General features: G+C 43.3%; 1 long non-coding RNA gene across 1 annotated transcript; it reads left to right on the top strand.

Annotated features, from left to right (window-relative positions):
- The first annotated feature begins 303 nt into the window (after window positions 1-303).
- Gm38808 lies at window positions 304-19935 on the top strand. Its single transcript, XR_869066.2, has 3 exons — window positions 304-417; window positions 6972-7046; window positions 19685-19935. It is a non-coding gene; the product is annotated as a predicted gene, 38808 (long non-coding RNA).
- The last annotated feature ends 1980 nt before the right edge of the window (window positions 19936-21915 follow it).

Below are 21915 nucleotides of genomic sequence, written 5' to 3'. Positions count from 1 at the left end.
ACACACACACCTTCATGCACTCTCTCACCTTGTATTAAAAGCGCAACAGAAACAAAAGCAGAAAAGACCTGAGACGACACTAGAAAAATGTTCTCCACCATTCAGAAACTCCTAGAAGAACAATGTGACTATGATGTGTGTATGCAATAGCCTTGCAGTACAGAGGTAAAGCATCTGCATTTAGAACAGTAAGGCAAGGCTGTAATTCTATATTCTATGTTGTATGAAACTCTATAAATTTGAGCAAAGTCAGGTTTTGGTTTTGGTTTTCCCCTTGACTCCACCTAGTCCTATTCCCAGGGATGAGACAGTATCAAAAGGACCTGATGGATAGAAGAGGCCAGCAGGAATGAAGGAGAACAGTTATTCTAAATCCTCAGTGTTCCCTGCAGCGTCTGACCGGTTGGGGCTGTTTTGGTGAGTAGAGTCTGCCCCCTGGTGGAAGTAGTGAGGGACTGCTCCGACGGCCCACCAGAAGCTTGACCAGGTTTGCACTGCTGGTCTTGTCCTCTGTCCCACTCCATCCTTTTCTTCTCCTCCTGTTTGTCTTCCCTCCCTCCCTTGCATCTGCTCTCCCACCACCTTTGTCTTCCTAAGTGCAATTTGGCGGCTGTGATGGTTCAAACTGATGTAGCTGCTCTTTCTGGGAAAGATTCTCAATTCTGTTTTTCAAATCCAGATCATGAGGAATGAGCTAAAGGACAAAGACTCAGCATACATCTTTGTAGATGGTGAGTCCTGAGTCCCGATCCTTAAGTGCTGCTGGCCTTGGCTCAGTCCCTGAAGTACTCAGCATACATCTTTGTAGATGGTCCTGAGTCCCGATCCTTAAGTGCTGCTGGCCTTGGTTCAGTCCCTGAAGTACGATATGGACAGAACAGGTTTGAGTGGTGGCAGAAATCTGGACATGGGTGCAGCTCTACAGAACCTGGGAAGCAGAAAGACAAGGCAGGTTCTCTGAAGACTTAGGTAGCCCCTGTGATGGGCTCTTTCAACTCTTGAGGGGTCACGACACACAGGTTGAGAACCCCTGCCCTAGAGGCTCCTAAACACCTATTTCCCTGCTGGGTATTATTTTCATCTTCTTCTTCTACGCAGAACGCTTCAGTAGTTTATCCCTTCAAATATCAAACGTGGGCCATTTTCAAGTCATGATCCAGCTTTCCTGAACATTCAAGTTTTCCAGTATTGATCTTAACACCTAATACCAAGTGACTCAGGCATTCAGGACCCTCCCCCCCCCCCCCAGCACAGCCATGACAGCCTGCTCTACTTTAGCCTCAGTTCTTTCCTGTCTGTTCCCAAATAGCCATCTTTCTCCTGTTTTTGTGTATCTGTGTTTGGTTTGGTTTCCATATGCTTGTTTCTCGTGCCTGTTTTTGATTGTTTCCTAGCCCGGAGTAGCCAGGCTCAAGGTCCGCTGTGACCTTTTGTAAAGCTTTGCCCCATCTACAGGGCCTTTTTATTTTTATAAAACTAACATCTTCTCTGGAATTAATTTGCATTAGCATAAAAAGCAAGACACGCCACTCAGGGGGTTTAAGTCAAGGGCATTTTCATACCTATATGAAAAGCTCATATTGAGATATAATACATATATTTTAATATGATTGTAATTTATGGGAGCTATTAATCTTCTATGGCAGAAGGTGGGGTGAGGATAGAGAGGGTGACGTTTTCATAAACTACCAAGGAAGGGTTCAAGTGCCTTATGCTACTGCCAGAATCGTGACGTGGAGTTACGACCCCATAACTCAAGTTTTGCCAGCTCTTGTCATTCTCTAATGGATATATTGGAAATGTGGCTTTCCGCTCATTCCTGGATATCCTAGACCTTCAGGTCTCTTCCACACACACCAAGAAGACCTTAAGTACCACACAATCTGCCTCGTGTTGTAAGTTATTTGAACAGTGTTTCTTTGGGGAAATGCCGAAGGGGGGTTCTTATGGCTTTCTCAACCCAAAGGTTATAGAGATCTGCAGTGGGGAAACCCACTTCTGCAGCAGCAGGCAGGAATGCCAAGTATTCGTTGCTTCCAGATCGGGCAGCCTGTCTCATTCCCAGGGGCAATAATACATGAAGTGCAAAATAGCCAGTGGTAGGGAGGAACTAAACACTACCGAAACAATGCATCGAATGGTGAGTGCTCACCTTTCACACGGAAAGGTGGGATATCATTCGACATACAATGCATCAGAGCTGGAAGCATTAGGACCCGAGCTCTGATCGCCGTATACCTCACATAAACTGTAACTCCAGTACTGCGGGATGAAATTCAGCAGACAGGGGTTCACTAGCCAGCCACCCTAGTCAAAACAAACAGTGAGGTTTGGTGAGAGACACTGCCTCAGAAACTAAGGTGGAGAGTAACTGAGACAGCTACCCAACTTTGACCTCTGGCCTCCACGGATTTATATATGATGAGCACACACAGGTGCATATAGGCCTATACCAAATGCACACAAAACAATAAAAATAAAGAAAAGTAAATAAGTGAAAATGTCATCCACAAATTGCCTGCAGTAGAATCACCCAGCATAGCATGCTTTGAAAATGCAGAATTCAGGCTGCAATACAGATGGACGGTCAGAATACTGCAGGCAAGATCTAGGAGTTAGAATGTGTGGTCTATACTTGGAGCCATTCTTATCCATCCCACAGATGAGGGCCTCCCTTCTGGTGCTTCTGGCTCTTCTTTGCTGTGCCTGCCTTACACAGAATCAAAGAAGAGCTAGATGTTTTCTGCCATTGTGCTTATTGCACTAAAACCCCAAAACCCATGCTCCCGAGGGCGTGGCAGTGCCCCCATGCTGCCCCTGGGCCCTCCTGAACTGTCCAGCATGGCTCATCTTGCCCTTGTGAGCCCTGAGAACATCATATCTTTCCCTCTGCTCTCCAGCACAACAAAATGTATCTCCTCTATGCCTGCTTTTCCTGGGGATTTACTATAGCTTAGTTAACCGTTAATCAGTTTAATGTACTTGCTGATCCACACCGAGGGACCAAAATGGGTCTTTCTACATTTGGGGCTGAGGTAAGGACCATGTTCTAGGACCACTGAGATGAGGACACTCAGCCTTCTTAATAATCCCAGTCAGATCCAACCATCTTGTTATTACTAGGAGGTCAAGTTCTATACAATTTTATTTCTGAAATGATTTAATAGTCCCACATTCGTCCCCAAAGTTGTCCTTGGACGACTGAAGGTGTTCAGGGCTGGCAGAGAAGGTCCTGCCTATGTCTCATCCTGCATGTTCTCCTACTTCACAACAGAAAATGAACAGTGTGCTGGCTAGTTGGTTTTGGTTTTGTTGTGGTGATGGTGGTGGTAGTGGTGGTGGTTGTTATTATTGGGTCTTAGGGGGTTGGGTTGTTTTGCTTTGTTTTGTTTTCTTTTTGTCAACTGGACACAAGCTGGAACCATTTGGGAACAGGAAATTGTAGTTCAGAAAATGTCCCTACCAGCTTGGCCTGCAGATGAGTCTGCCTTTTTTTTTTTTTTTTTTTTTTTTTTTTTGATAGTGATGTGGGAAAGCACAGCTCCCTATGGGCGGTGCCACTCTTGGGCTGGTGGGCAAGCTGATCAAGCCATGAGGAGCAAACCAGTCAGCAGTGTTCCTCCATGGCTTCTGCTCTGGTTCCTGCCCTGAGTTCTTGCTATGGCTCCCATGCCCCACCCCTGCCAGTGATAGACTTATAAGCTATAAAGTAAAATAAGCCCTTTCCTCCACAAGTTGTTTTGGTTGTGTTACTTGATCTGAGCAATAGAAATCCTGACTAAAATGCTCACACTAACCAGACCACATATACTTATGTGGTCATCTAGGGCATCCCATCCCAGTGTTTTACAGAAAGGCAACAGCTCTGAGAACAAGAGACTTTTGTGTGGCAGAGATGAGACCAGATCTGAGACCTCAGTACAGGACACCAAACAGGAAACCAAATGAGCTTTAAGATGCCCTGAGTATGTATGATTGATTGATATATAATATATCAATATCTATATCTATATATACATATACATATATACTTATTCCTGGTCCTTAAGATAGTTCCACTTTGCCTGCTCCTATCCCTTGAAGTTCTCTGGATCTTTTTTCCTAAGTTCATATCTCCCTCTGGGTAGTTTTTCCCAGGTGTCTATTTTGAGATTAAAAGCATCCACTAGGGATGACACAAGATGCCTAGATGCTCTCTGAGCAAAGCTTACAGCCTGTGTTTCCTGGCCCTTATCTGTGCAGTCCAGTGCTATTGCTGTGTCTCTGCCATCTTGTCATCTGCCTGCCTAGAAGATGCAGCTAGCAGTGCCATTCATGAGGTGGTGGCACTGCAATCCAGTCGGCATCACACTAAGCCAGATTCTAGCATGGATAATGAGAGGGGTTAGAAAGATGAGAGTGGACTGTCAAAGTCATGACCAGTTCCTCCAGACAAAAGGACAGGAAACCCTACAGGTCATGTGGCAATATACTCAAGTAGCTTTTCTAAGTATTCTGTATTTAGCTCAATTCTTAGCCATTTGGTTACCTCAGAACATGGCAAGAGATCCAACAGTTAGCCCTTGTGTGTGAATTCAGGGCATACTATTTTTTCTTTTATTAAAAATATTTTCTCAACATAACGCATCCTAACTATGGCTTCTCTTCCCTCTACTCCTCCTACTTCTTCCCCACCTCCTTCTGGATCTGATCCCTTACTGCCCCTCATTAGAAAAAAAAAAAAAAAAGAACAGACTTCTAGGAGATAATAATAAAATAAAAATAGGATGAAACAAAACTCTTCTAACAAGGTTAGACAAGACAACCAGAAGGAAAAGAGCCTAAGATAAAGCACGGGAATCAGAGACTGACTCTTTCATACACTGAGATCCCGTACAAACCTAAACCAGAAACTGTTATATATATGCAGAGGGCTCCGTGAAGACCTGTGCAGGCCCTGTGCACACCGCTTTAGTCTCTGTGAGCCTGTAGGAGCTACGTTCACGTTAATTCAGAGGGCCTTGTTTTCATGGTGTCCTCCATCCCCTCTGGTTCTTACATGCTTCCCTTTTCTCTTCCATGGGGTTCCCTGAGCACTAATGAGAGGGATTTGATAGAGCCATCCCAGCTGAATATGCCAAGGTATGTCTCTGTCTCTCTGTATCTCTCTCTCCATCTCTCTCCATCTCGCTCCATCTCTGTGTGTGTGTCTCTTTCTATTTCCCTCTCCCTCTCCCTCTCCCTCTCCCTCCCCCTTTCTCTGCCCCTGTAACATCTGGCTGTGGTTCTCTGTATGTGTTCCCATCTGCTGCAGGAGGAAGCTTCCCTGATGATAGCTGAACAAGGCACTGAGCATATTTGTCTTCCTGGATCTGGGAAGCTCAGAAGTTTTTCTAGATCCATCCATTCGCCTGTAATTTTTATGAAGTCATTTTTTAATGGCTGGGTAATACCCCAGTGTATACATGTACCACATTTTCTTTATCCATTCTTCTGTTGAGGGAAATCTAAGTTGTTCCCAATTTCTGGCTTTTATAAATAGAGCAGCAGTGACCATGGCTGAGCAAGTGTCTTTGTGGTAGGACGAAGTGCCCTTTGGGTATACACCTGAAAGTGGTATAGCTGGATTTTATTGGTTCTTAGTCTTAGAAAACTCTTGAATTCTAGAAAATGCTAGTTGAAATACAGTGCATGTGTTCTTTATCCCAAGCCAGTGGAGGAAAGCTAAGGGCTGGGTCTGCTATCAAATAAGATGCAGCAGCAGCAGCAGCAGCAGCAGCAGCAGCAGCAGCAGCAGCAGCAGCAGCAGCCATGTGTATTTGAATGTGCAGAACAAGCCTGAGAACATTTGGTAGCTTACTAGTGTGCTTGGTCTATTGTGCATCTTGTTGTCTCCGGGAGCCTTAGACAGGAGTCCACCTACTTGGGCTGGCTCAGAGCAGTTGGAAACTTCTTCCATAGGTAGGAAAGGGTGTGTCTTCAAGAGAACAAAATCTCTGGACCTTTCTACTTAGATCCCTCCAGGCAGGTAGGAAATCAGGTTTATTTAAGCAGATCTTGCAGATGCTTCAAAACTACCCCCACAACCTGGACCTTGTTTCTGCTTTATAAACCTTCAAGAGTTCAGCTGTTTTCTATCTTCTCACACTGATTGCTGCAGAAAACAAAAGTGAGATCACTGGCGACACTCTGGCGATTGTATCTTTGGAGGTGAACTACAGAGTGTCACATTTGATTATTTGTCTGAATTAGTTCATTCTTTCTATAGTAAAGCTTTTCATCAAATGCCTTAGTCAAACTTGGCAGAGCCCTAAGTTTGGCTTTGTTTTTTGAACTAGGTAATGAAAGTTTCATTCATCTTTCCCCTATCCTGCTCCCTAAACCCAGATATTTAACTTGCCTCATCCACTCAATAGAAACCCACTTATAGCTCCATATATGAAGGGCAGTAAGCAAGACATTGGGCAGCTGCCTTAAGAGAGAAAAACACTGCTATTGTTTAAAAGTTGACCAGGCGTAGCGGTGTACACTTGCAATCCCAACACTTGGGAATTGGAGGCAGCGGGGATCAGCAGCCCAAGGTCATTCTCTAGTACATAGCGAGTTTGAGGGCAGCTTGAACCTCATAAGGTCCTCGAAAGAAAGAGAGAGAAGGAAGGGAGGGAGGGAGGGAGGGAGGGAGGGAGGAAGGGAGGGAGGGAGGGAGGGACAGAGAGGGGCAGGAAGGGAGGGAGGGAAAGAGAGAGGGGAAGGAAAAGGAGGGGGAGAAATGGGGAAAGGAGGGAAGGAGGGAAAGAGAAAAGAAATTGAACCCAAACTCACGTATTTCCTTTTCTTATCTTTATCTTGGTAAATATCTCAGGATGCCGCAGTCTTTCATGGCCTTAACAACTAGAAACACACAGGCCAATTATTTTGTAGTTTATCTCCCAATTTATCTTTGTCTCATGTTTCCTCAAGGTTGGATTCAAGAGATTTTCTTTTCTTTACAGAAATCCCACAGAAGCGGTGAGTCCCTCTCATTATCCCACCACTGGGCAGCAAACAGCCCCCATTGCTCCTCACAGGTAATGGCAGCCGATCCTTTCATTAAGGAGCAAGGCTTCTCCGCGGCAGTTACTTATTTTCCTCTCTGTGTACAAAAATATCTTATAGAAAGAAAATGAGAGATGGAAAGAGAGGTTGCTCCTAAGCAATTTCAGAATCCATGGCAGTGATGTCACTGGGTCAGATATGGCCTCTAAAAGCATTCTTTCTGTCCCTTGACGTGTGTCATGTATGGGAATGAGTAGTCTTGCTAGACTGTGAATGTTGTTCCTTGATTCTTATCTCTTCCTTTGGGTCCAAGCTGACAACGTTTATACTCTTACAACATTCTCAGAACCCCTGCAGGCTGCCTGTGTGTCTCATAGAGATCCATCACAAGACAAGAGGGTCCTTTACCGATAGTTCCCCTACCTCTATTCCTGGTTTCTGCATATGTGGCTTAAGGGATCCCTGGGTCTCATCTAATCTCATCATAGATCTCTCTCTCTCTCTCTCTCTCTCTCTCTCTCTCTCTCTCTCTCTCTCTGTGTATGTGTGTGTGTATGTGTGGTATATGTATATGTTTATGTATGTGTATATGTATGCGTGTATGTGTGTGTGTGTTTGTGTTTGATTACATACTCCAGTTTTTATGTCTTTCCAAACCAATAACAAAAAGTAATCCAGACACACCCATGGTTTGTCTTTAGGCATACTTTCTAGACAATAAACAGAACTTTAGTGTCTTTTTGAAATATGGATTTCCCAACTCCTCAAGGCCTAATTCTTCTTCTAAATAGTTCTTCCGTCAATAGGTCTGCTTCCTTTCACACCATATTATTAGCAGCAGGAAGAAATAAGATTGTGCCCTCAACTCTGCCTTCATTGCTAAACTGTCTTCTACTGTTTGTGTCTCTTCTGCCTTCCAGTCATGTTCTCCTTACTGTCTTCTGCATTCTCATCGGACGTGATTCTAGAATATATGCTTTTAGCAGCTGTCTATGTATGATGCTTGAGGAATTTTCTTAAATCATAGAGGTTTAGCAATTCTTTCACAACTATCACAGGCACTCTTTAATACAAATATTTCTACTGCAAGGCAACCTAGGCTTCCACTATGATATTCTTCTAAATTCTTCTCAGTGGCGCTTTACGTACAAGAATGAAGACCTGAGTTCAAACCTCCAAAACCCAGATAAAAAGCTGAGGTTGATGCACATGTGTGCACACACACACACACAAACACACACAAACACAAACACACACATACACACACAAACATATGACCTCTTTCTGCACCCTCCAAGCCTCTTCTTTCTCCTTTGGCTTCTATTTCCACCCGCACAGCCTTGTTCTCATCTCCTGTTTTCTGCTTGCATAGACACTGGGGTTGTGCCAGAACTGCCCCGCTAAGCCAGGAGCCCCTGCCCATATTAATATCCTTAACCAAATCTGCAAATTTCCTTTTACCATGTAAAACAATGTAGTCATGGTTCTGGGAATTAGGACGGAGATATTACTCCCTCTTCCACAACCACAGGTCAGTCTGCAGACCATAATGATATAGGCAAAAGGCTTTAAGCTGCTCCTCTGGTCTCCAGTATCATTGCCAGTTGTCACATGGGTAATGTCCCCATGTACCTGCCCCTTTACTAAGCTGGAGGCAATTCAATGTCTATTCTACTCACAGGCAAACACATGGCCTGAAAGGGCCCTGTTAGTCCAGAGTGAGACTGGCTGAACTTGACTTGGAGCACCATTCCTTAGGTTTTGTTTTCAAACAACTATCTCTTTAATCACACGTTCAGTCTCTGCTGATTTTCTATCTGGCACAGCTTATGCACCAGCAAGAGAAGAGACTGAATCTGCACATCAGAGTAAAGTTGCTGTGCTGGGGGGTGTGCTTGTCAGAACAGTTCAGAGTCAATCATGCCCCAGGACCCTTGTTCCCAGGATGCCCCCTCTGGAAGATGTATAGCCCATCTGACCTGGCTTCGCTAATGGGAGAAGAACATTTTATGCCCACTAATAGCCAGAGTAAACCTTAAATTTCCAAAAGGTCCACATGATTCGGTTCACTCTTTGTCTTTTTCATCCTCCAGGGGAGGCCAAGACAAACTCTCTTTTGGGACAGCCATGTGAAGTGACCAAGCTCCCTTATAAAACATGTGTGGACCAGGAAAAGGTCATTCTGCATGATGAACTGGCAGTCACTATGCCCTTAATTCAAGCTGCCCTTTCCCTCTGGCTTTGCCTGTGTTTCTGTTGGGCCTGCCTCAGAGAGGGTGTTTGATGGTCCTGAATGGGAAAACCCCCTCCAACTACTTATCTGCAGGCATTCACAGCAGACGCCTATAACATTATGGGTCATGCACTGAGTCACAGAAACCTCAACAACGTTGTAACAACTGACCCAGAAGTCTCCTCAGTCAAGCCTTCCCTATTCCCAACTGCGTCCAAATCAGTGATTTGTTTTAAATTCAATCACTACAGACTAACTGAGTTAGGCTCTACATCAAGTCTCCAGTCCCTGCTGCTTCCCATTTGGAAGAAGAGAGGTCAGATGCTAGCAAAAGAAAGTATGTGGGGCTGGGGGTGGGGGCGCATGGCACGAAGAAGAGTTAATGTGTAACCTTTGATCTTACCTTCCAAGCCCTCCCCTAGATGGTAGCACTGCCTTCCTCTCCTTTCTGATGATCTACTCAAATACCCTGACAAACACAACCCAAGGAGTTTATTTCGGCTCAAGGTCCAAGGCACAGGTAGGGAAGTTGAGGCAGTAGGAGCTCATCTCATAGCATCCACAATCAGGAAACAGAGATCAGCACAAGCTACTTCTCAGCTCCCTTTCTCCATCAGTGCAGCCCAGGATGTCCTGCCCACAGAATGGTCCAGCCCACAATTCAGGTGGCTCTCTTGCCACATCAGTGAATGAAGATAATCCCCACTGGCATGCCCAAAAAGACTGCCTTCCGAGTGCCTCTAGGTTCTGACACTTTGGCAGTTGACCCTCACCACCATAAGTGTCTGAGGGAAGTCAGTTCTTCTTCTCTCCCATGCCTCGAGGTGTCCAGCAAGGACAAGGCACAGGCTCTCCTTTTCTCTACCTCTCTATAAGATCAACCATGCTGTAGTTCTACTGAGCTGTTTTTCAGACCCCTCAAGACCCTGTCTTCAAGCAAAGCACCCAGGCTCTCAAGACACAAATTGAGTTGTGGCCACGCCCAAGTTTGTGGTTCACTACCCGTGCCCTGTTAGGTGAGGCTTCTGAGTGGCTTTTCTTTCTGAGCACCATCCTGCCTGCCCATAGATGGCTTCAATGTGTTCATCTCATCTCCAATGATGCTCTTGGTTCTTGTAAAGCTCTAGATGCATATCCAAGTCTCCATGGCTAACATTGATTGTACCTTCTCTCTCAAGAGCCACAGATACGTCACCTATCAGCTGGGGCCATAGATACTTGCCTTTGTCCTCATAAGATCCTTCCTTCTGCCTTCTGACATCAGAGAATGAATGTTGGCCAAGACCCACTGTGCTGGTTTGCTTAGCTCTACTCGTTGGTACCCTCAGCCCTTAACTGAATTCAACTCAACTCATTTGTTAACAAAGAAGACAATGGGAAATCTTCCTTTTTCCCTGTCTTCCACACATATACCCCTCCTCCGCTACCTGGGCATGGCCATTGGCGCTCAGATCTCAGGGAGTTTTTTTGTCTCTGTGAAGCTAGCCCTTCCTCTACCAGAAAGCCACATTTTCACTATCACCACATCCTTACTAGCCAAATTTCATAGTCTCAATTTGATTTTACCTTATATTTCAATTATTTTCTTTTATTTTATGAAATCGGAATTATACGAATTCTCCTCTACCCTATCCCCTTCAAACATTCCCATATGCTCCTCCTTTCTCTTTTTCAAATCCATGGCCTCCTTTTTCATTAACTGTTGTATTTATTCATTTAAAAGATGGAGTCAGCAAGAGAGGTGCTCACTTAGTATTGCGTCTGTGCCAGGCACTGTGATAGAAATTTTATATTTCATATAGTTCACCAATCCGTTTTCCATTGCAATAACAAATGCCTAGGCCTGGATAATATATGTATTTAAAATATTTATTTAGCTGCCAGAGAGAAAAATCCACAACTGAGCAATCCCATCTGTTCAGTCTCTGGTGAGGGACTCATAGTATACAATGATGGGAGGAAGTATCGTAATAAGCAAGAGGCATCACATGGTAACAGAACCTGGAGGACGAGAAGCACCAAGTCTTGCTCCCTTATGAGAACTAACCAGGGTCCCAGAAGAACAGCACTAACTCCACCCGAGGGCAGAGCCACCACCACCCAGTTATCTTGCACAAAGGCCTTCCTCATAAAATTTTTGCCACTTCCCAGTGTCACAACATAGGGTACCATGGTTCCAACACATGCATTCTTGGGGACACACTTGAATCGGATCCAAATAATAGCACCATCTTATTTGAACCAAAATGATAGATTATCTTTTTATTCTTTAGGCATACTTAACTGCTTCTAACATTTCAACATGGTTTTGAAAAACATATCATATGTTTCTCATTGTGATCAAATGATAGTAGACATCTGGGGAAAGAACAGGACTTCATAACCTGATTCCCAGCAAATTCTACATGCAGGCCTTGGTTCCATTAGGTTTGCAATATCATTTGGAAAAATGAGGTTAATTTCGCTGCAGATTTAGCAAGAGTGGGAACGACTCCTCAGAAATGGTATGCCAGAGCTTTGGTGGTAGAAGGTTCTTAGTTTGTACTTAATTGAAAAGGCAAGACACTGTTGAATTTTAAAAACCCTGGAAGAGTTTTTAAAGTAACTTAATGTAGCATTTTATAGTTGCTTTTGTAGTTTCAAAAGCAATGGATATTGAGGGATGTATACGGCTCTGATGGCTTAGATTTAATCAGACTTCTCGCTTGCTTGCTTGCTTGCATAATGGTTTATGGTACCTTTGATGATTTGCAGCCAACCTAGCACTTTTAATAATTCACTGTAAAAGCATTTAATTTTTAATGGACAAGAATGGGACTCTTGCATTGGGAAGTGTGCTCCTGAAGGGGGGGAGGTAGGATATTTAAATTCCAAACATTATTGAAAATCATGTCTTTTATTACCCCAAACCAAATGCATAATTGAAGACTGCACCTAATCCAAAATTCTTGTTGGTACTTCACTTACCTCTAAGATAGCCCTGCATTCACAATGCTGTCATGAGAACATTCTTTTCAAGTCCTCGTCTTCCATACTGTTTCCAATATTCTGTCCATTTCAAAGCAACATAACTAACATATTCTGTTCCATCTTGCTAATCAAGAAAAGCCCAGCAGCAGAATGGATCGCAACGTCTGGTGCATAAAAGAAGTATCATTCTCTATTCCTTCTCCTTCAAAGTTTTCCTAAGATCTCCATATAATGTGCATACCTAGGAATGAGTTCATGACTAGCCTTAAAAACGTCAGAGTTTCCATGTGGAAAGAAAATTGGGAAGATGCCAGGACAAATATTGTTTTAAGACTTGATCGAAGACAAAACATATCTTGCCTTCAGAGGCACATAAAACAAAAAATGCTCCAATCACTAAATAATCCCTTTCTCAGATACGCCATCTGTAAAAATAAGAATGGCCTCCCAGAACTGCTTTCTGGGGAATGGTACAGTGATGTGAGGCCCTGAGAAAGCTGCTGCTCGGCTGACATTCCACAGCTGACTGTCCCCAAGCTTACCCTGAGATGGGCGACAGGGAAAACTCTGGTGGTCAAGGGTCCAAGTCCACATGCTCTGTTTCTGGAACACTTTTGGAACTCAAACATCAGGGCTGTTTGAGAATGGGAAACTCCTTCTCACCCTCTTGGCTTTTTGAGACTTGGGAGCTCTGCTCCGTTTTGACTCCCAGGAACCACTAGGTGCTAAGCCAACAATTCTATCGTGCTCTGACAGAATTAGCCCATCTACAGATGAAAGTCTGATGCTCCATGCTGTGCTTGGTTTCCTGGGGTGAAGCTTCCCAGCGAATGCCAGAACTGTATGGCTCCAATCTTCTGGCTCCATGGCAGACTTAAGTATGTCAGTTCTTTTTGCTATTAGCCAAATATTGACTTCTACCCACGACGAGGAACAGAAACTTCTAGATCCAGTCAATTGTGCCACAGACTTAAGGAAGCAGAAGCTCGGGGGCACCTGAGTTGGGGCACTTTAATCAATCATGGCCATACATATTTCCTTTATTCTTTTCTCCATCTCCCTCAGATTCTTGTCTTGTCCCTGATATGGAGGGTTGGAGGCAGGAAACCCTTAGGGATTGTCCTGCAGTCTCAAATGGTTTTGCATGAAGAAAGTATGGGCTCCCTGACTTTCCAAAGATTGCATGGGAGCCAGGAACTAGAAGGCACACATCTCTGTTACTCAATTTCAGTGCTTTTCCCATCACAGTGTACGCACTCACCCTTCCAGGTACTGTTATCATTGGCCTGCTTTCTGTTTTAGACCTTCTGATGCAGGAGTAATCATAGTGTCACTGGGCTGTAATATTCATTTTCATTACTTAATAACCAAGCAGGGAAGGAAGGGGGAATAATGGGTGTTCCTGCCCCCAAGCCTGCAGCAAGCTTTCTGACTGATTTCTAATCTGGCATCTCTTCAAATTCCAACACCATGAAAAGAAATAGTTCGGCCCCACTCAATTTACCACCAGGGACTGCATGGTTCTTGAGCATATTAACATATTCTTTACTTGGTGGTGAGGTTGGGAGCCTTCATTAAAGAACAGGGCAATGCAGAAAAAAATGCTGTTAATATAGCTTTCTAGCCAACCTCCATGGTGGCCTGCCTCTTACATGATCCCATATTTACACCCCCCAAATGCATAAAATAATGGTCCCTTGTTAACACCAGTCATTCTGTGAGCATACACCAGGAGTACAACAGGCCAGCAGCAATGTTGCCTTTATTCTAGTACATCTTATAGAAGTCTTACCGATTAAAGAAGGAAATGGGCTAGAAAGGGGGAGAGAAAGAAAAGAGGATGCAAGAAAAGAACCAATGCCCAAACATAGTAAAAGCCCTAACCTAACCTACAATCCATCAGGGAAAAAAAAAGAATTATAAACTAAGGAGCTAAAAGCATAATACAGTCAAGCCCATAGTTCTACAGTGCCAGGTTTTTAACGAAAGGTAGAAAGGCTTATAAATTCCAGGTTCTCACTCACAGATGTTGGAGACAGGGTATGTTCAGAATTATGGGCTGGTTAGTGAATATAGATAAGAAAAATGTCTATGTTATGAATGGCTGCTAGAATCTTGCGCGCCTGTGCATGCGCATGTGCACACACACACTCTCTCTCTACTCATGCTTGTACAAGAGGAAATAGACTGAATAACAGCCAACCTCGAACTTGTGTCACAGTAAATGATTAGCCATTTGACATTGAGTCAATCTCAACTCAATCGACTCCATGGAAATTAGTCACTCTGAAGGAAAAAGTGCTTAACTTGAAAGGGTTCATTCATTACATATCAACACACACTGCAAAGATAACCTTTCTGCCTAAGGTCCAGACCCACTCATTCTCTCATGCCTTCCTTCATTTACTTAGCAGGGAGTGTTATGTTTATATATATATATATGTATATAGATAGATAGATAGATAGATAGATAGATAGATAGATAGATAGATAATTTCATGATCCGAATATAAACAAAGATTTACTCTCTCCCCCTCCAAATAAAAAGTGACAAAGTGACTCAGTGTGTAAAGCCCTTGCCACCAAATTAATAACCTGAGTTCAATCTCCCAAAACAGGGAGTGTCCAGGTCAGTTCCAGACTGACTTCTCTATGTCCTACAGCTTATGTGTATGGTGTTTTCAGAAGGTGGGCCTTTTTCATTTAGTTATGGTGGGTGGCTAAAAGTAACCCAATGCTTGCACTTCTCTGGGTACCTCTGGGGCCTCCTTGACAAACAGCTTTCTTTATAACAGGACCCTTAAGTCTCACGTAATTCATGCAAATGAAATACATGAACTGGTGCACCTAAAGTTTGTGGTAGATACTGCCTGACAGAGACATGGAATTGAATAATATATAGAATAGCCTAGCCAAGAGGACTATAACACATTAGGAAGCAATTGATGGGAAGGTCTACTTTCCTGAGTATATACCTGCTGTCTGGCTCTTGGGCAGGAGGATGGTCTGCATTTATGGACCTATGTTCATGTGTGTTTTAGACTTAGATAATGAAGATCGCAATCTTCATTAATGTATGTTGTGGCCTCTCTGTAAGAAAGTAATAGACACACCTTGCTGCGTTGTGTTTGCTCATACCAATGTTAACTTTCCAAAAGGGTTACTATGCAACCACTCTGTTTCTGTCCAAGTTTCCAAGGCCAGAAAACTCAGACTAAGATAAGGGAGACATACACTTGCATGCAGCTGCTGATTAAATAGTAAATTATTATACCAAGTGGGAACTTGGAAACTATTACCTTCTTTGTAGAACAACCAATAAATTAATAACCAATTCTTCTCCTCACACCCACTTCATGAATATAAATTATTCGATGCTGAGTAAAACTTCTTTTATAATTGTCAAAAGGTACTATTTGAGCATATTTTGAGAATCACTAAATATTAATAAAAGGGAGGGAAATGCAGAAAGCCTAGACAGCAGAGAGAGACAAATGAGTCAGCTCATCACTGTTGCTGTGAGCAGAACGCCAGCCTTACAGACAAAGGGAGACTTCAGAACTATTACATGGTACTATTTAAAACATGTGCTACCTGTATAATAGGCTGGAGAAGAGCTAGTCAATCGATGATGGGATCTTTAGATCTATGACTTACATTATCATGATGAATCCTCTATTAATATTAAAGTTCTATCCATCATTCGGGACATGTCCCTAGAGAATTTCTAACACGGCCTAGTGGCTACCTTAACGTGTAAATCACTGCCAAGGAAGAGTCCCTGCTTAGAACTTTTTCTACATTCTACCTTTTCTCCATATTTTTTAATTGAAGAAAGAGAAAAACCACTCATCCTTCCTTCAGATTACCATGTTGTACTACCCTCACCAACGCCGTTGTTCAGCTGTTCGATATCATCTCCCCCTTTCCCCTTTGTTTGCCGATAGTAAAATTAGCAGCACTAAGGAGTCGACTCTGCAGGCTTAGGAAACTTGGCTCAAGCTGCTCGAACAAGCAATAAATGCTGGCCAGCTTTTATTTTGTAGCTCGTAAAGTGTTGGATTCCATAGCTCAGATTCTTTGGTCGGTGGCCACAGTCTACAAATGTCAGATTTCATCAAAATCACTCTAGCAACTGCTGTCCCAGGCATGCCCAGAGGAGAAAGAGGCAGTGATGCCATGCAATCAAAGCAGACAGAGGTCATGCCGGCGGGTACTGACTGCCACGCACAAACAACACTGTTGCCCAGGTTCTCGGATGCAAAGAAAATAATCTGTGCCTCTCCAAATTCAACACATCTGAGATTTGGGCATGAGAAAAGACTAGGTCAGAAATCACTCAGCCGTTTCCTCTCTGGCACAGACTCCACCAGCCTTGCCGCCGGCGTGCAACCTGACTCTTCCTCTAGCCACCCATGGCCACATTCATTATCTCTAAAAGATTGTGGGCATGATCACAGTAGCAGCAGCAGCAGCAACACAGCCAATAACCCACATGGACCAGGATCTTACTGGGCTGAGGATGCAGCCAGCCATGCTAAGCATGTGCTAATGCCCTCTCCATATGGGTCATGGAGAAGCTGACGGGGCCACTGGGCAGACAGCAGGTGGGCTCTGTGTGGCTGCCCCCTCCCCACCTCACAGCTCTGTCCCACTCCAGAATGTGGCCGGCTCACATCAGCTTCACCCCAGAAGCAAAATGTGCACCCTCTGCTCAGGTTCCCTCCTGAGGGAGGTCTGCCTGCCTCAGAGCACCCCCAAACTTTCTCTGCCAATTTCTTCAAAGTGGTCAAAAGAGCCTGGTGGAGCAATGACGGGTAGACACTCAGGGAGATATCACCTGACAGATTTTTCATTCAAAAAAACTTTATAAATTTTTAAATCTCACTCTTTCAAAATGAGCCATAAATGGGTCAAATGATATAGAATAGTAAAATGGATGTGATATGAATTCTTTATAATTATGGAAATGGTGCCTTCCTTATTGGTCACATGAGTCACGTAACATGTAATTCCCTGTCTTGGGTTATTAATAATGGATACACAGTTATCAAATTGTTCTAATGAACACTTCTAAAATACTCTCTGTCACTGGAAGCAAATATTTTAGAGCAGACAGATATGCTTGTAGGACTAAACTAGACTATACCATTATTGCTACTCCTTATTTAGGGTAAATGCTGTCAAAAACTGACAGAGAGCAATAAAGCTAACTACCAAAGGGTCTACATGTGCTTATATGTGGGATTACACACAAGACTGTTACTGTTACTATCTCCTTTGTGATCTCCACACAGCTCACTGTACACGGCAGGATGTTTTGGATTGTGTCTGTGAGGAAGTCTACCCAAGCGCTGGGCACAGACTGTCAAGTCTGCCAACTTCATAGAAAATGCAACCCTCTTGTTCAAAATAAATAAATAAATAAAGCAAGGTTTCACAAAATTACTGCTTCATAAAATGACTTGACCTTAATCATCTCAATAGGCAGAAATGAGAAAAGCCAGCATCACCACCGCAAAGGCAAGGGTGGAAAACATTTTGGAAAGAGGCCCAGGTTGAAAAGAGTTTAAGACCATTTAGGGATCAAACCATCTGGTCCTGAAATCCTCAGGTCCGTGCTGCGGATCTGGTGTGAGCATAATGCTGGAGACAGGAGCGCCTCCAAATGCCAGAGAGGACGGCCTGAGCCAGGATTTCCACCTGCCAGGAGGGAGAGAGAGCCTTACAGGCCCTGCTCGTGATGGATATATGGAGAAAGAGCTGGGAACTGTGCCCTCTGCCACCCTTGGGGAGGAAGAATCGAAAACTTGTTTTTTTGTTTTGTTTTTACCACCAAAGCCCCATGTGAGCTACAAAAATATCACACAAGAACACCTGCTTTGCTGAAACAAAGACCCAAATTGCCCAGAAAAAGCACTATCTACCTTTACCAGCAGCTGGGCTGGAGGGACTGTCTCAGCACCTCTACATAGTGAAACAAAGGAATGTGACACCAGCAACTGTTTACTTCCGCCTCTGGCACAGTTGTCACAGAGACAGTGGGGAGAAATTGTTTTTCTCTGACTGGAGAATTGGAGTCAGGGAGAAGAGATTTGTCTTTTACTTTTATGCCATCTAGCTGACGAACTTGTGTCCAGTCAGACTGCCTCCCCGGCACGGCAGTACCACCCAGCCCACTTCTCTCACAGCCCCACCCAGACACAAGGTCATTCAGAATTGGATAATTTATCTACACTGGGCAGATCAGAGTCCTTCCTTCATGTCTTGAATCTGGACTTGAGAAAGTTAAGGCAGTTTGAAATGAGGTAGCCAAAACTGTGAATATGTAAACTCATGAAATGTTGAAAAAAAAATGGATAGATATTTTCTTTTAAATCTAGAAAGTAGACAGATGTTAGGGTAGAAATGTGAATTTAAGAGAAAGACCTGAGAGTGATTTGAATCCTTGGCTCCAGGTATTCTACAGTCCCCAGTCCCATTCATAAGGCATCCCAGGGTCTTTATAATAAACTCTTGGTTTTGCTTGAAATCTCTGTAAAATGTAATCCAGGACACATGGATAAACTGTCAGGAAAAGAAGAGCTTCATTCCTCAGCGGTACCAATAAGAAACTTTTAACCACAAAGCGTTTGTAAGAATTGCAAAGTGCTCAACAAGCCAGAAGCTCCAACATGAACTTCCAGTGATATCTCTCCGTCTTTCCTCACCCTGTCACACCTGGGCTGCATAGTAGGGCTTCCCTGAGTCTCTCTGTCCTGGAACAGAATAAATTATATGTGAAGGATATAATGGAGGGATAAGAATAAACAAATCAACCTGAAGTCTATGAAGACATAGGAAGTACTCCAACTGCTCTAAGTCATGAGGTTGGAAGATGAAGTGTGGATGGATAGTTCACTTAGCATCTACATCACTTTGGATGCTCCCAGATCATGCACCACTAGCTGTCTCTGTCTCTCTGTCCATCAGCCAAGGCCCACCATTCTAAAGATGCTCTGAGTCAGTCACATCTGGATTTGTAAGAGACTCCATAGAGCTGGCCGTGTACCTAAATACGCTCTGAACTAAAACCTTTTCCAGTCTATTTTTCTTTCTATTACACCCTCTCAAGAGGGAAATAGCAACTCTCTTAGTCTTGCCAATTTAAAACCGGGTAAGCTTTAAAACCCAGTATGGAACTAAACCTATTAGGTATATTTAATGAGGATTATATTGACATTTATTTCATACATCTAATCTCAGTTAATACAAAATCTGGATCCAGCCTAGATCCAGAGGATTGTCGGGGGGTGGTGAGGGGGGACTTTTAATTGAATTTATGCCAGAGTCACAGTACACTTTAGAAGTGCTACATGCACATCCAAAATCATTTTGATTGAATTTTTCTGGGTTTTTGCTTGTTTATTTGTTTGGAATTGTCATTTTATTTATTTATCATGGAACTGCCTGACTTTCAACCAACAGATCTGCCCTGTTGTGGCTCCTGGCACATCATGAACTCGTCTTATGGAAGTAACACAGATGGGATCAGTAAAACCTTCCTCCTTGTTGAAGTCTAGTCACTATGGCTCAAGTGACAGAAGGAGCCATGAGATTTCCACAGGATTCTCATAGGCAGAGTAGAGAGTCAGGTGCAATGACCAAAACCAAAATGCTGGCAGAAGACAAAAGAGAGCCAAAACTCCAGAGTGTGGTATCCCGAGCTTTTGTTCCCACCGGAAAGAACACGCTCAGGACAACCGGAATCTTCTGCGGCAAAAGCTTTATTGCTTACTTCTTCAGGAGCAAGCGAGAGAATGGCAAAACCCCGTCCCTTTTAAGGAGAATTATCCTCTGCCTAGGACGTGTAGCTCCCTGATTGGCTGCAGCCCATTGGCCGAGTTGTCGTCATGGGGAAGGCAGAGCACATGGAGTGGAGAACTACCCCGGCACATGCGCAGATTATTTGTTTACTACTTAGAACACAGGATGTCAGTGCCATCTTGTAATGGCGAATGTGAGGGCGGCTCCCCACAGTGTGGACCCACAGTGGCCAACACCAGATCCACTTCTGAGCAACAGAGCCTAGAGAAGCATGGCTGCTGGGGACCTTTACAGAAACTCCTACCCCACCAAAGGAAGAACAGGAAGAATAGGACCAGACTAGGAAGAGAAATCCCAAGCCTTCCAGATGAAAGAGCATCTAGGAAGTCTGCGTTAGTCATGATGCCCCTTCACATTAGCTACTCTTTTGCCCTTGTATCCGTGTTTGAGACCGGAAGCCAGTTGTGCTTTCAAACGTCCTCTGCAGCTCGTATCACTGTAGGTTTAAGCTTCTCAGAGACAGCCTGGCTAAGCCAGTGAGAAAGGGTACCCTACAGCTCAGGCAAGGGTCTTTCCTACAGTATTCAAAGCCGCATCTTTTTATGAAAACAAATTACTGCTTTAAAGGAACATTCTGCATTTAGAGCAGAGCACTTCTAAAGACCACAAGAATAAATTAAACAAAATGTTGAAAAGGTAGACGCTAACATTTATTAAGGACTGGCAAACAGGTCAGCGGTTAAAGGCGCTCATTTTCCTAGCCTGAGTAACTCAGTTTGATCCCCAGAACTCTAGGAAGAAGGCGAGAACCAACTCCTCTAAGTTGTCCTCTGACCTTAACACATACCCCGTGGCATGTAAATGCACACACATGCACACACATGCACACGTATACCAATAGATAAAAAATATTAAATTACATGTGATCCCACTCAAGTTGTAATCTGAGATGGCTGCTTGCATTTATATAAAGCAAAACAGGCTAAAAATAATTCTAGTACAACTTCTATTTCCTACATTTGTGTAAAAGCTACGGGTTATTTTAACTAAACATCTGGTCTTCGTCCCTCATGGTAAAAACCCCGAATTTTCTTGAGTCTTTGGCAAGAGGTACCAGAACCCCATGCCAAGCCAGTAAAAATCACACATTCTTCCCAAGAGGAAAAAAATGTCAATAAAATGAAACACTGAAAAAAATGTCAAAGCTCAACTAGGAGAGCTGCAGTGGCTGCCTCCTAATCAGCCTTGCAAATTGTTTTAAATTTTTTACATTCCACTACTTGGAAGATCTAATACTGGAGGTTTATTCAATATATTGCTCTTCAAAAAAAATCTCCTTCCAACATGGGCATTCAGCCCATTATTCAGGTGCCTAGAATAAATCACGTGAATTAATTTTTATAAATATTTAATGTCTGTTCTTGCATCGTACAAATTGATTCTTTAGGTTACTTCAAATAGAGTTGAATTTCGACATTTCTCACTACATGGAGAAATAATCTTGGTCTCACACTCGCCTTAGCACCTGCCAGGGTCTGGCACTGGCATCTGTCATAGAGAAAGCTGAGAAATAAATACAGTCTTGCCATCAACATATGACAAGCTCATTATAACAAGAGACTCATAAATCTCAAAGCAAAGGGAGTACCTTTACATATTTAAATAATAATTTTATACAGTTTGTGTATGGCGCTTTGGAACAAAGGCAGGTATTTTTTCCTCTCTCTGCCATATATAACATTAAAATGAAATATAGCATAATACCACCTCTCAACCTGCTCTAAAAGGGCCAAAAAGTTAACAGATTTGCAAAATACTTTGGTAACATGAAACACAAAATAGGAGTCTAATACCCATAAGCTCTTCTGTGTAACTCAGCAATTGGATTTTGC

The sequence above is a fragment of the Mus musculus genome, chromosome 6, assembly GCF_000001635.26.
Source record: "Mus musculus strain C57BL/6J chromosome 6, GRCm38.p6 C57BL/6J".
Taxonomy (NCBI): Eukaryota; Metazoa; Chordata; class Mammalia; order Rodentia; family Muridae; genus Mus; species Mus musculus.
This window is presented reverse-complemented; position numbering and strand designations above follow the sequence as displayed.